Raw genomic sequence first — 14,143 nt, 5'->3', positions numbered from 1 at the left:
ATCCTGAAGTACTGGGAGTTAGGACTTCAACATATCATTTCTGAGGGACACAACTCCACCTCTAACACTCACTTTAAAAAGAGCTTTGTTAAAAATAAATAAATAAAGCGTCTTGTTGCCCTAGATACTGGGAGTGCTTCTTGCAAATAGCTTCCAGCTGTCAACGTCTACAGGGTTTGCTTCTGCTAGCAGAGAACCACCTCCCACAAGACCATGTCTCTGCCCAGGTGGCCCATACCCAATGTTGGACAGAGGCAGAGATAAAAAAGTTTGGCCATCTTGTCCCAACTTGGAACAATTCTGAAGAGCCATTATAACTCCACCATGTCCCATCAGGTTGCCTGAGGCCTTTGTTAGGCTGGCATTGCACCTTGGACTTTTCTGTCTGCCCATACTTGCTTGAGCCCAGTATCTCCCATGGGTATTGATCCCTTTATAAACACTCCATGTGCTAAACTTTGCCTCGGGGTCTATTTCCAGAAGAACCCCAAATGCAATAGGTAGAAAGAGGAAATAAATGTTCTTAAGATGAAAAGGTCTTGGTAAGAGGGAGAATAAGAAGACATGTAACCACAGAGGTAAGCAGGGGCCAGATCATGCATAATTTTGTAAGCTCTGGGAGAGTTTAGATTTTTATCCTAGATGCAACAGATGGGAAGTCATGGAAGAATTTTGAGCCGAAAGTGAGAGGATCAGCTTGCATTATGACCATTTTGAAAACTGGCTGCTGTTTGTTCTCTGAGTCTGTTAACTGCCCTGTGACACATGTTGCTTCCCTTGAGAAAATGTGGCTGCTTGACTCAGAGGGGCCTATGCTAAGGCCACAAAGAGAGGCCTCCAGCTTTGGCTGTACTCAAGCCTAGAATCACCTTATCCTGTACGACCTCTCCTCCTCACCTCTCAGCCTGTCTTGGACTGTATAGAACAATTACACCTCCAGCCATCTTTACTTCAAAGAGTTTTATTGGCCAAGGTGGCATGGAGTCCTAAATTGTCTTTTCCTCTTAGGATAGACTTCAATTCTTTCAAAACCAATTTATTTTTTGTTGTTCTCATTATAAAATTAAATCACATGCTCTCTGTAAAAAAATTGGAAACTAAACCTTTCAAGAAGAAATTAAAAATCACTTGGTAGGCTCGGCACCTGTAGCTCAAGCGGCTAAGGCGCCAGCCATATACACCTAAGGTGGGGGGTTCGAATCCAGCCCCAGCCCCCCAAACAACAATGACGGCTGCAACTAAAAAATAGCCAGGCGTTGTGGCGGGCGCCGTGGTGGGCGCCTGTGGTCCCAGCTACTTGGGAGGTGGAGGCAGGAGACTCGCTTGAGCCCAGGAGTTGGAGGTTGCTGTGAGCTGTGATGCCACGGCACGCTACCCAGGGGGACAGCTTGAGACTCTGTCTCAAAATAAATAAAATCAGTTGGTAATAGCTACTGTTTGTGCATGTACATATCATACCAACAGCATGGGCTGGAAACTTGAATGCCTGTTACAGAGCCAGGCAGGTAACACAAACAAAGACACTGAGTAGGTGAAAATTATAGTGATCTGGAGAGTTCATGCCTCATTAAAAGGCTAAGTTTCTTTCAAATCCAGCTTGCCAAGTTTGGTATAAACTGGTTCCAGTTTACGGCCCCTCTGTCTCAAGGATATTATCCTGCCTATATCACTATCATCTGTTTTCACTCTCCACCTTGTTCACTCCACTTTAGCCATATTAGCCTTTTTACTGTTCCCCTAGCATGCCAGACATGCTCATTCCTCAGCACCTTTGCACTTGCTGTTCCCTCTGTTTGGAAGACTCTACCTATAAACAGCCACAGGGGCTTACTTCTTTACTTCACGCTGATCTTTGTTCAAAACGTTCCTTCATGGAGAAGTCTTTCTTTATTAGGTACATAAAATCACACTGCGGTGATTCTCCTTTCCCTGACCTTGATTTATATTTTTTTCATGTTGATAATTGTCATATTACCTTTTGTTTATTTTCTGTTTCTAGGATTTCCTGACATTTTCTCCACCATGGGCATACTAAGAAAATGATACTATTGGAATAGCACGCTGGATAACATGGAGGAGAGGCCAATTGTGCTTAGTGTCAATAAAGGGGTTAGGGAGAGGCTCCAGCCTTCATGAGAACCTCAATGGACGAGACACATCTGTCACTCATCTAACTCTTGTTGACATCTGTCCCTCCACTCTATAAGCCCTACAGTCATGGATACTTTATTCACTACTTTACTATCCTGAATCCTTAAAATGGAGCCTGAAACATAGTACATGCTACGTAAGTATTTGTTGAATGAGTAAGTTGTATCATAACTGCTTCTTCATATTATTAAACACTGATAAACATTTTTAAAACTGTTTGATCTTTTGTCTTATTTGAATTCTCTATATTTTTAATTAATGCTTTATTATTATACTTGTATTTTATATTTGTTTTAAGTATAAAAATTTTGTCTCCTTAAAAGTGAATTGTTGAAGATTTTGAAGAAATCACATTCAAGTCTGTCACCACGCGCAGCACTTGAGTAGACCATCTTTCTGGGGAAGACATCAGAATTGAGAACACACACATCATTTTAACTTGGATACCAGATAGATATCATGCCCTAACGAATCCTGGTATGTATGTTCCTGGGACAATCTGAAACATCTTTGGGCACGTTTAGTGTATCATTCAAAAGGAATGAGACTTGGTATCTGTCGAGTTCTGTGTAAATCTCAAGTCTAACATGAATCACATAAGAATTCCACTTTTTTTTCCCTTGATAATCAACTTCTAAAACAGAAACTTGGATTAGAATCACAAAGATATGTAAAGTAGAGTGGATATATGAGGAGCAGCCAGAAAGGAGATGCTGCTGGTGAGACTGGACTCCTTTCTTTCCCGGTGATAGGAAAATCTGTGCAGACTAGTGTACTTTATGAATAGCACAGGCATTTCTGCCATTCCTGATGGGCAAGATTACACCTGATGGTGTAAGGTTAAGTCTTTCTAAATTGTATCTAGGTGATTACAATTAATCAAAGTGTATGCACAGTACAAACACCCAAACACATTTTGTAAAATCCAATACATCCCTCCCTGGTGGTGCAGATGTCCTATCCATCAGAGTGTCAGTGACCTGTGTGGATTTGTGTTTATGCACATTTTCTTAAAATAATTGTTCTTACTTGGGAATTAGTGGAAACACTAGAAAGATTTTTTTTTCTTCCTATATGAAAGAAGATACACTGTCAAGAATGTGAATCAGGGGCGGCGCCTGTGGCTCAAAGGAGTAGCGCACCAATCCCATATGCCGGAGGTGGGAGGTGGCAGATTCAAACCCAGCCACAGCCAAAAGAAAAAAAGAATGTGAATCAAGAACTTCTGGAGTCATAGCTCTGCCATTTACAAATGTGTGATCATGGGAAAGTTATTTAACCTTTCAGTATCTCAGTTTTCCAAGAATGATAATGTATATCAGGAAACAAGATAAAGATTCTTAGGACTTACTGGTAATGTAACTTCCAATAGGATGAAGAAATAGATTATTTCTCTCTCCATCTTAAAGTTCTTACTCTACACTTTAAAGCCAAATTTCTTAAAGTGAGTTCCACAGAACACTTGTTCCAGACATGCTCAGTGAAAAAGGGATTACTCCATACTAACTTCCCTCTTAGAGAATTGCTATGTTGATAAACATGCTGAAGACTCAAGGACACAATAGAGAGAACTTTGTTTAATTTGGTATTTCCCAGTCTGATTTAAGGAGGGAATTTTTTTTCTTTTCTTTTTTATTTTTTTGAGATAGAGTCTTACTATGTTGCCCTCAGTAGAGTGCTATGGCATCATAGCTAACAGCCACCTCAAACTCTTGGGCTTAAGTGATTCTCTGATTCTCTTGCCTCAGCTTCCCAAGTAGCTGAGACTACAGGTGCCCACCACAATACCTGTCCATTTTTTTTTAATTGCAGTTGTCATTGGTGTTTAGCAGGCCGGGCCAAGTTCGAATCTGCCTGCCTCGGTGTATGTGGCCAGCACCCTAACCAATGAGTTACGGGTGTCAAGCCAGGGTGGGGGAATTTTTTTTTATGTCTTACCACCTTTTTGAATCACTATAATGAAACACATTATGAGACTGGTTTTTCTACAGCTCCATCAGAACAAAGCAGCACTAAATTTAGAGGAAATCAAGAGTGTCCACAGTGAAGGTATAATATCTTATACCTTATACCTTATGGAGATTTTAGATAATTTATAGTCATGTACAACTTATAATGAAATGACCATATGGTCTTTAAACTTTTAACAATGGCAAATAACTATTAGCTTTTTCATGCTTGATATATTTTGGATTGTTACTTATCTTTTATTTTCTCTTTTCTAGCATCAACTTTTGATTTATTCAATGTGGGTGTATAAGGGTGGAGTCTCCCTCCTTCACAAAATTTCTCGGTAGGGTACAGCTTTCAATAGTGGTGACTCATGAATGACAAGACTAGGAATACTTTAAGCATTGATTATAATGAGAGAGCAACAAGTTATTGCTTGATAAAGTTGGATTTATTAATAGATGAGATGATCCGGTTGTTACAAAAGTCTGACTAGTAGTTTCTTCGAAACTTCTTATAATCTTCTCTTACTTATCTTTTTTAAAAAAATTCTGAATCCCATTGCCATAAAACTTGGAGAAATGTCTACATCAGCACTTCATAGGTTTTCCAGAAAAATAAAGAAAGTGAAATTTAAAAATTAAATTTAAGATAGCAGAACAAGAGTTCAAATAAGATAGGAAAAAAGATTATGTTACATTTTAGCTGCCTCCCACCTAAAAACATACCAAAGAAAGAAACTTACAAACCTTAACCCTTGTCCTCAGATAGACAAGGGAAAGTCAGGAAGAAAGAACAATAAAGACTTGTAAGCACACAATAAGAGGGGTCTATCTGAGAACTGCTAACAAATATTCTGCAAGATAAAGGAAATTGTAAAATTATATAAATACGTTTGAAAAGAGAAACTGATAGAGACAAAGAAAATGCTTTTGCCCCTCCCCCACTAACAGATGGGGAAGAAAATCTGTTCATTACTGATGCCAAAGACAAAGACTCCTACTGAATATTTCATTTTCCCCTAAAATAAGGTAGCTGTGTGCAGAAACTGGAATGGGCAACCCCTCATAAAAATAAAGTGAACATAAATAAAAATAATCTATTACAGCCTTGTCATATCAGGACCTATACAATTACAATCTGAAATGGGACATCTTTTGCAAATATTAATTGATTTCTGTTTCTAGTAATGGCAGGTTAGGTTATTTGGACTAAACTTCCTGTAGAAAAACAACTACAAATTATGGATAAAATGCAAACAAATAAAATGGTTTTTGAAAAAGCATTGAAAAGCTGATCAGATAGTGAGGGATTTCCAGGATAAACTTGAAGGGAAAGCAGAAATCCAGAGAGGAAAAGGGAGCCCAGAGACCACTAGAGACCTTTGCCAATATGGAGAAATTGGAATTTTAGTTTAACAGGTAGGGTGACATGGTCTGCCCAAGATGGGAAGTCTAAGAGGTGACCCTCTCCAACTTAATGTTGAAATCTCAAAGAGCTATACCCTTAGGGTCAGGGTTGAAACAGAAGTAAATTGGTCTTTGAACGTGTTTATAGCAGAAATTGGCATCTTATGGAATGTTAAGACAAACTCAAAACCTTTATGCACTGAATTAGGCTGAAGTGATCCTGAACAGATAGTGTTTTTAGATACTGTGTTTAAGCAAATGTATATTTTCTTTTAGGGAAGCACCTTTCATATCAGAACTCAAATTATTCCTATAAATAAATTTTCAAAGATACTTAGCATCAAATCATGCCATTCACACAAGAAAAAAGCACAATGCATGAGAACAAACAGAAATAATAGACAACAGGACAAGATTCACACAGACTGTAGATATTTAAATTATTATTCAAGGGCTATAAAATAACTACACTTTCAATGTTTACATAAATAAAATACAAACTAAAAGTATCTGTGCAAACAGGAAACTTTATAAAGTGACTTAGGACTTGGAAAAGAATCAGTTATGACTTTTAGAATGAATATATGTATAGAGATAGATGTAGACACAGATAGATACATTATGAATTAATGCATAAAATTAATAGCAGATTACTCATGGGTAAAATGATAATTGGTGAATTTTGGAATCCAGAATGCAATACAGAGAGAATAAAGGATGCAAAATAGAAATGAGAGATTAAGAGACATAGAGGGATAGAGTGACAGTATCTAACAATTAGAATCTCAAAAGGACAAGAGAGAGAGAATAAAGATATAATGACTATGAATTTTCTAGAAGTGATGAAATACATTAACCCACAATTCTAGAAGCCCCTCAATTTCAAGTGAGAGAAATGAGAAAAATTCTCACATATACCTAGCAGAGTGAAAATAAACAGCATAAACAAAAGGAAAACAAAAAATATGGCTCAGGGCCTGTGGCTCAAGTTGCTGAGGCATCAGCCACATACAACTAAGGTGGCGGGTTCGAATCCAGCCCGGGCCTGCCAAACAACAATGATGGCTGCAACCAAAAAAAAAAAAAAAATAGCCAGGCGTTGTGGCAGGTGCCTGTGGTCCCAGCTGCTTGGGAGGCTGAGGCAGGAGACTCGCTTGAGCCCAGGAGTTGGAGGTTGCTGTGAGCTGTGATGTCATGGCACTCTACCCAGTGGGACAGCTTGAGGCTCTGTCTCAAAAAAAATATATATATATAGGCCCAGGAAATAAATAGGACAGATGACATTCAAAGCAGAGGCATTTAGACTGATAGTTGGCCCCTGGACAGCAACAATGGAAAGCAGAAGAAAGTGAGTGAACTGATATGTTCAATGAAGTGAAAGGAAGTAACTACAGTTTGGAATTATACCAAGAGAAGTATCTTTGAGGAATGATGGCAAATTAATACGCATTCATAGTAAGAAACTGAAAGTTTTCCATTGAAGGATACACTTCAAGCAGAAGGAAAGAGGTCTCAGATGGAAAATATGAGATGCAAAAAGAAAAGAAGTGCAAAGAAAAATGGCAAGTATATGGGTAAATCTTAAAGAAAGTTGAATGCATAAAATAATAATGCCTTGAAAAGTTATAAAGTATGGGCACTATCTGTATGTTTAAGACTATGAAACAATGATGAAAAATCAAATAAGGCCTATACTAGCAGAAAAATATGCAATGGTCATGATTCAGCAGACCCAATATTGTTAAGATGTCAATTGTCCCCAAATTGATCTATAGATTTAACACAATTACAATCAAATTTCTAGCCAAATTTCTGTATATGTCTAAAGCTGATCCCATTAAAAAATAAAAGAAACCACAATAGACAAACCAACTTTGAAAAAGAAAAAATTAAGAGAGTCACCCTACCTGATTTCAGGACTTACTCTAAGCTGCAGTGATTGAATCAATGTGGTATTGGCAACAGACACATAGATCAATGGGACACAGCAGAGTCTAGAAATAGACACACTCAAATATGGTCAATTGATATAGAAGTAATTCAATAGAAAAAGGATAGTCTTACCAACAAATGGTGCTAGAACAATTGGACAACATAGTCATAAAAATGAGCCTTATCCTATATCTCATACTTGATACAAAAGTTCATTTAGAATGAATTATAGATTTAAAATAAATATTTATTTTATATTTATTTGTAAAATAAATATAAAACTCTTAGATGAAAAAAATAGAAACCATTTTGTGTGACCTTGGATTAGAATGAAGTCTTAGATGCAAAACAAAAACAGGATTCATAAAATAAAATTTTATGAGTCATACTTTCTGAAAATTAAAAACTTGTGCTCTCTAAATACTGGTAAGAGAATGAAAATACAAGCTATAGACTAATGAAAATATCAACAAATCAGATATTTGACAAAGGGTTAACACCCAGAATATGCAGTGAACTGGCAAAGTTTAACAAGAAAACACACAGCTCCTCAAAAATGAGTGAAAGATTTGAACAGGAATCTCATCAAAGAAACTATGTGGATGGAAAATGAACCCATGAAGATATTATCATCATTAGTTATTATGGAGATGCAAATTAAAACCACAATGAGATACCACTGCACACCTATTAAAAGGGCTAAAATAAAGAATACTGACAAGACAAAGTACTGACATAGATATGGAGCAACTGACATACATTGCTGATGGGAATGCAGAAATAAATAGTCACTCTAGGCTCTTCCTCGGTGTGTACACCAGGAGGGTCCAGGTCCGGGCTTCCCGGGCCTGAATAAAACTCACCTCTTGCTTTAAAAAAAAAAAAGAAATAGTCACTCTAGAGAACAATTTGACCTTTTCCTATAAAATTAAATACCATGTGAATCAGTAATCTCACTCCTAAGTATTTACTATTTACCCTAGAGAGATGAAATGTAGGTTTCCACACAAGACCTGTGTATGGATATTTATAGAAACTTTATTCACAATAGCACCAACCTAGAAAAAGCTAACTATCCTTGGTGAATGGATAAACTGTAGCATGTTCATGAAATGAAATGCTGAGTATCACTAATAAAAATGAGCTAACTATAGACACACGCTCTAACATGGGTATATCTTGAAAGCATTTTTCTAAGAGAAGGAAGTCGGGCTCAAAAGGTTACATATGGTGTAATTTCATTTCTGTGACATTCTGGAAAAGACACAACTATCGGAATGGAAAACAGGTAAGTGGTTACCAGAGATTAGAGAAGGGTAAATGATTGACTGAAAAGAGGAAGTATGAATTTATGTTTTCGGGTGAGGAAGCTATTCTGTATCTGGATTATAATAATAGTTATGCAACCTTATGTATTTGTCAAATCTCATAGAACTGTATGCCCCCAAAGGGTATTTTACTGTGTATAAATAAAAACAAGCCAAAGGTAACTCTGCAAGTGCCTCATACACCGCAGATATAAAGTTTTGCATAATTAGACGTCAAAGTTAGAGTAGTCTGAAGTCTATTCCTTGGAAACCTATATTTGCCTTTTTTTTTTTTTTAGGGTAAAAGTGTACTGCATTTTTTTTCCTAGTTCTTTTGAACCAGGAACAAATGAATCATTTCAAAAGTATTCTTCTTAGGTAGTCCTAAGTATAAGTACTAAGGTACGAGTCATAATTGTCAGGGAAAATTCAGTAATTCCTTTTTGGCAACTCTTATATTTTATCAGAAAACATTTGAAAGATATTGGCTCTGTATAGCCCTCTTATTCAGTTTTGTGAATGAAGGGGCCATTTGGAGGAAATGGGATGGCTTGTGCTAACATAACTGTAGCTTTAAAGATAATTGCATTTAAAGTCTGTTGAATTTGCATATAGTATTAATTTTCTTTTAAAAATTACCATGTTATCATTAGGTAGTATTGCAGCAAGTAAGTCACTGCAGAATTAACAAGAAAGATTGATATTTGCATGGAAACTACACACCATGTAGACACACACATTATGCACATACACATAGTCTCATGAACACAAACATAAACACGCATATGTACACACACTCCCATACATACACACTTAGACACACATATAATACACACGTGTAAAAATACACAGCCATGTACATGTATGCTCACACACAGCATGCAAATACACAAGCACACCTCTCCATACCATGCACATACCTTTTTTTTTTTTCTCTCTTAAATGTAGACCGTCTCTTAAGATTCAGACTGTAAGAATCATGTTTATATGTCATGGTGCCTACCTAAACTTATTATGAATGAAAAACAGAGAAAGGGTCAGGCAATACTTGGGCTAAATTCTTTGATAATATCCAAACATAATTCGTTAGATTTGGGACTCTTGTTCTTGGAACTCAGCCACCGTGTTGTGAGGACTCCAATGGCCCTACCTCCCCCCACCCCCTCAGCCCTAGCTAAGCTCCCAGCTGGCAACCAGCACTAACTTGTCATGTGTGAACGAGCCATCTTGGAAGTAGATCCTCCAGCCCCTAGTCAAGCTGCCCCAGCTGATGCCACATAGGGCAGAAACAAATGCCCCTGCCAAGTTCAGCCCAAATTTCTGATTTGTGAACGAAATAAATGGTTGGTACTTTAAACCACTAAGTGTTGAATGATTTGTTAAGCAGTAATAAATCACTTGTAAGTGCAGAATAAAAAGATGTTGGAATGATTTTTATCTTTTTTCTCTTTGACACTGTCTGTTCTACATTCTGTCATGCTTCATGCTCTTCCCCTCTCCACAGTTCTCTTTACATACGCGCAGTAACAACAACGTAAACCTGAGTATTGTTTCAGAATAGCACAGAGGAAAGATAGGTGGAAGGAAAACTAGAGGGAAGGGGAAGGGAGAGAATGAACTCCTAAGTATGATAACCCTGTATTGAATAGCAAATGCAAGAAACCACTTCTAATATTTGGGAGCAGCATGAATGTCAGAGTAGGTAAGGCGTGTCCAGAGAGTGATTTTCAAGGCAGGTTATGAGGTTATGAGGTTATGAGGAAGTGTTCTTTAGGGGGATTTCAAGTGCAAGAGATGCACTTGTTTTGGTGAAGTTGATGGTCTTGTGGGTAGATGCTGTGGATCCAGGTGGCAGATTCAGCCATAGGACAGAGAACCTCTAGAATAAAGAGAAATTCTCTACTCTTAAACGTTTTATCATCCTCTAGAGTAAAATCCTCTACTCTAAAAGTTTTCTCAGAAGTGTGAAGGCATAGTTCTATTTTTCTTTCATTAAATGGTATTCATTAAGTTATTGCTTTTAATAATTCTTTAATAAATATTGACTGAGCACATATCATGTGCTAGACCTCAGAAATTCATATGATGGTGAGCAAAGTAAACATGGTCTCTATCTTCATGGAGCTTATAGGGTAGCTGGAGGGGGGACAAAAACTAATTAAGTGGTGACACAAATATGTAAGTAGAAGCAATGAGAAGTGCTATTAAACAAAGTGCAGAGTTCTATGACAAGGAGAATCAGGAAGCCAAACGAACAGCTTCACCTTCTGCGTGTTTATAGCTCTTCTTGTTCCTTCAGCTTTTTCACCCCTCCAAGAATACTTTGAGTACTTATGAATGATTTAATTTACCTATGATTCTATGTAATTTTGAAAGGACAGGTAAGGTAGGTAAATAGGAAATATACACATTCAAAGTTCTTTAAAATCCACAAATGTCAATCATCAGGTCCCATTTGGGTGGTTAAGGTTGTAGAGAAAACAGAGGAAATAAATGTTACAACTTCTGCCTTTAGGCAATTCACACCTAGCTGGTGAAACAGATGTAATCCCCACGAAATGTAATCCTTCCATAAGATATGCCACACCATTATTGAATCCTAGATGGTACTGAACTGGCCTTAAATGCCAAAGAAACTTCGGGTAGTTATGATGAACCTGGTGTCATCAGAGGAGGAGGAGGGTTTGGGAAAAAATGTTGTTATTTCTATTATTTGGTTAGGGTGTGGGACTGTGCAGAGAGAAGCATTCTAGGTGAAGGGAGGAACACAATTCAAGACTCAGAGGTGGAAGGATTGCGGTGAATAGAAGTAGATATGTTCCCATTGCATTCATGATGCTTTATTTTTACCAATGGTTGTGGGTGATGTCAAAAGCTTTAATAGCAGGGTTTTTAATGCATAAATCCCAAATGGGAAGGATGGAAAGTTTTAGGGCTTATGTGGGAGATAAAGTTATTTGATAGATTATTTTAGAATGCATGAACATTCAAATGTAACCACATATCCAATGCAAATTCCTTACCCATGTATTCTACTATTAGATTGAACAGTACATCATTGTTAATATTCAATCATTTCAACCTACAGAACTGTTAATTTCATATTCTTCAATCAGACACAATTGTTCCCCTTTATCCATGGCTCTGCTTTCTGTGTTTCCAGCTACCTGCAGCTGACTGAGGTTGGAAAATACTGAATTACAGTACAATAAGATAATTTGAGATAGAGCAAAAGAGAGTGCACATTTACATAACTTTTATTACAGTATATTGCTATAATTGTTCTATTTTATTATTAATTATTATTGTTAATCTCTTACTGTGCTTAATTTATAAATTAAACTTTATAATAAGTATGCATTTATAGGAAAACATACTATATATAGTATGTAGAACTATCCATGGTTTCAGGTATCCACTGGGGGTCTTAGAACATGTCCCCTGTGGATAACTTGGGGCTACTGTAGTGGATCATTAAACAACATTTGTAATTTTTTACCCCATGCAGTATCTCCAGGAAGTTGTGCGCTTATTGGAAATTGGAAATCTGAAAATTATTCAAAGACATTTTGCTGTTTAGTTGATGGATGCTCTGATGTGCCACCTAGATCCTTTTTCAGGAAAGAAATCTTCCCCACTCTTTCTGATCAGTCTCTGGAGATATTACTGATAGTCCTTAGCTATCAGCCTTCTTCAGAGATGCCTTCAGAGAGCTGTCTTGCCCAAGGTCATGTCCTCTTCCTAATGCAGTCTATACCTAATGACAGATTCAAGAGGACATCTAAAATCTGACCATCTCACCTCAAATCATGATAACTCTGAAGAATTACTCAAGCTTTAGAACTTCTCACAGGGTCAGCTGAGACTTCCGTTGGCTCTACAACACAGCTTTACTTCTCCCTTTACCCACTCTTGTTTTTTTTTTTTTCCTTCTCTTCCATAGGTATTGATCCCTAATAACCTTCTTGCCCTGTGAGCTCTGTCTTGGAGTCTGCTGCCCAGGGTATCCAATCTGTAACAATTGGTGCCAGAACAGAGAAGGCAAATGCTGAGAGTAGATTTAGGAACTGGATCATGTGTCACCCACTTGGCAACAAGAATCCCATCACTAGGGGTAGGTGGAACCTAGAGAGCCTTTGGGTATGAGGTAGCAGTACCATTGTTAAAACTTGCACTGCTGGTGAAATGGAATGGTATACTGGTGGGAAAAAATGCATTAGCTGATGCTCTGATTCAGGCATTTAAGAAATATTGAGGAAATAGTAACTATAAGGAGATTCCATGACACCCAAGGATGAAAGCCAGAAGGCCTCATTATGCTTATAAAGTGGCTCTCATCTTCTACAGATGGAAGGCACGGAAAACTGAAGTGTGAGCCTAGGATTTAATTTTAAGAGTAGCAGCAAAACTCCAAAGAAGATAAACTTTCAAAACAATCGAACCTGTTATGCCACGTTCATGATCTTGGCTGGGAAAGAATTTGACCCTGACAGAAGGGACAGGGACAACTAGGTCGATATGCTCAACATTTTAAATACCCCAATTTCCTTGAACCCCCTGGCTCGTCTTTCCTGTCAAAGGTTGGTTCTCCCCACTTGCTTGAAGATGATGCAGAGGTTTCTCCCACACAAGACAGCATATGCCCCCTTCTTTGGAAAAAAATGAGTCTTTTTCCAAACAGGCAAAGAGCAATGATCCACCTTAAGTTAAAAATGCCAGAATTGTCATGACAGATAGTGGAAGACTGTGTGGCAGAAGTGAGAATGCTAGAGTGGAAAGAAGGCCAGAAAATCTGCTGGAGGACTGTATTTATTGGGATGTCTAAGAGGACACACCACTTACCAAGGCAATCAGAAATATGATGGTGAGAGGCAACCAACACCACAAAAACAGTTGGCTAGTGGTGATGATAAGGTATAGAAGTCAGGATGATGGGACCCTGATACATCAGAAGCTAGGTGGCAGTGCTATAATCATCAGAAGCCAAGGTGATATAACTGTAATGACTGGCAAGTCTAGAACAAGATCCAAGGGGTGCTGACCTTAAAAAATTAATGGAGATGGTACTTGCTTCAGCAGCACATATACTAAAATTGGAATGATACAGAGAAGATTAGCATGGCCCCTGTGCAAGGATGACTGGCAAATTCATGAAGCCTTCCATATTTTTTTATTTTTATTTATTTTTATTTTTTTTCAGTGTTTGGCTGCGGTTGGGTTTGAACCCACCGCCTCCAGCATACGGGGTGGGTGCCCTACTCCTTTGAGCCACAGGCGCTGCCCTCCATATTTTTTAAAAAGAAAAAAAAGTAATGGCGATGTTTAACAGAACATAGCATCACTAGGGGAAAAACAGAAGGCAGCTACTCATTCCACAAAATCAAATGAAATAGA

The 14,143-nt window shown here is 37.8% G+C and overlaps 1 non-coding gene across 1 annotated transcript; it reads left to right on the top strand.

The window, feature by feature from the left end:
- The first annotated feature begins 13,812 nt into the window (after positions 1–13,812).
- LOC111722486 lies at positions 13,813–13,919 on the top strand. Its single transcript, XR_002771282.1, has one exon. It is a non-coding gene; the product is annotated as a U6 spliceosomal RNA (small nuclear RNA).
- The last annotated feature ends 224 nt before the right edge of the window (positions 13,920–14,143 follow it).

Source organism: Otolemur garnettii, unplaced genomic scaffold (assembly GCF_000181295.1).
Source record: "Otolemur garnettii isolate 467f Iridium unplaced genomic scaffold, OtoGar3 scaffold00262, whole genome shotgun sequence".
NCBI lineage: Eukaryota > Metazoa > Chordata > Mammalia > Primates > Galagidae > Otolemur > Otolemur garnettii.
Note: the sequence above shows the minus strand (reverse complement) of the source record. Positions and strands in the feature narration are given on the sequence as shown.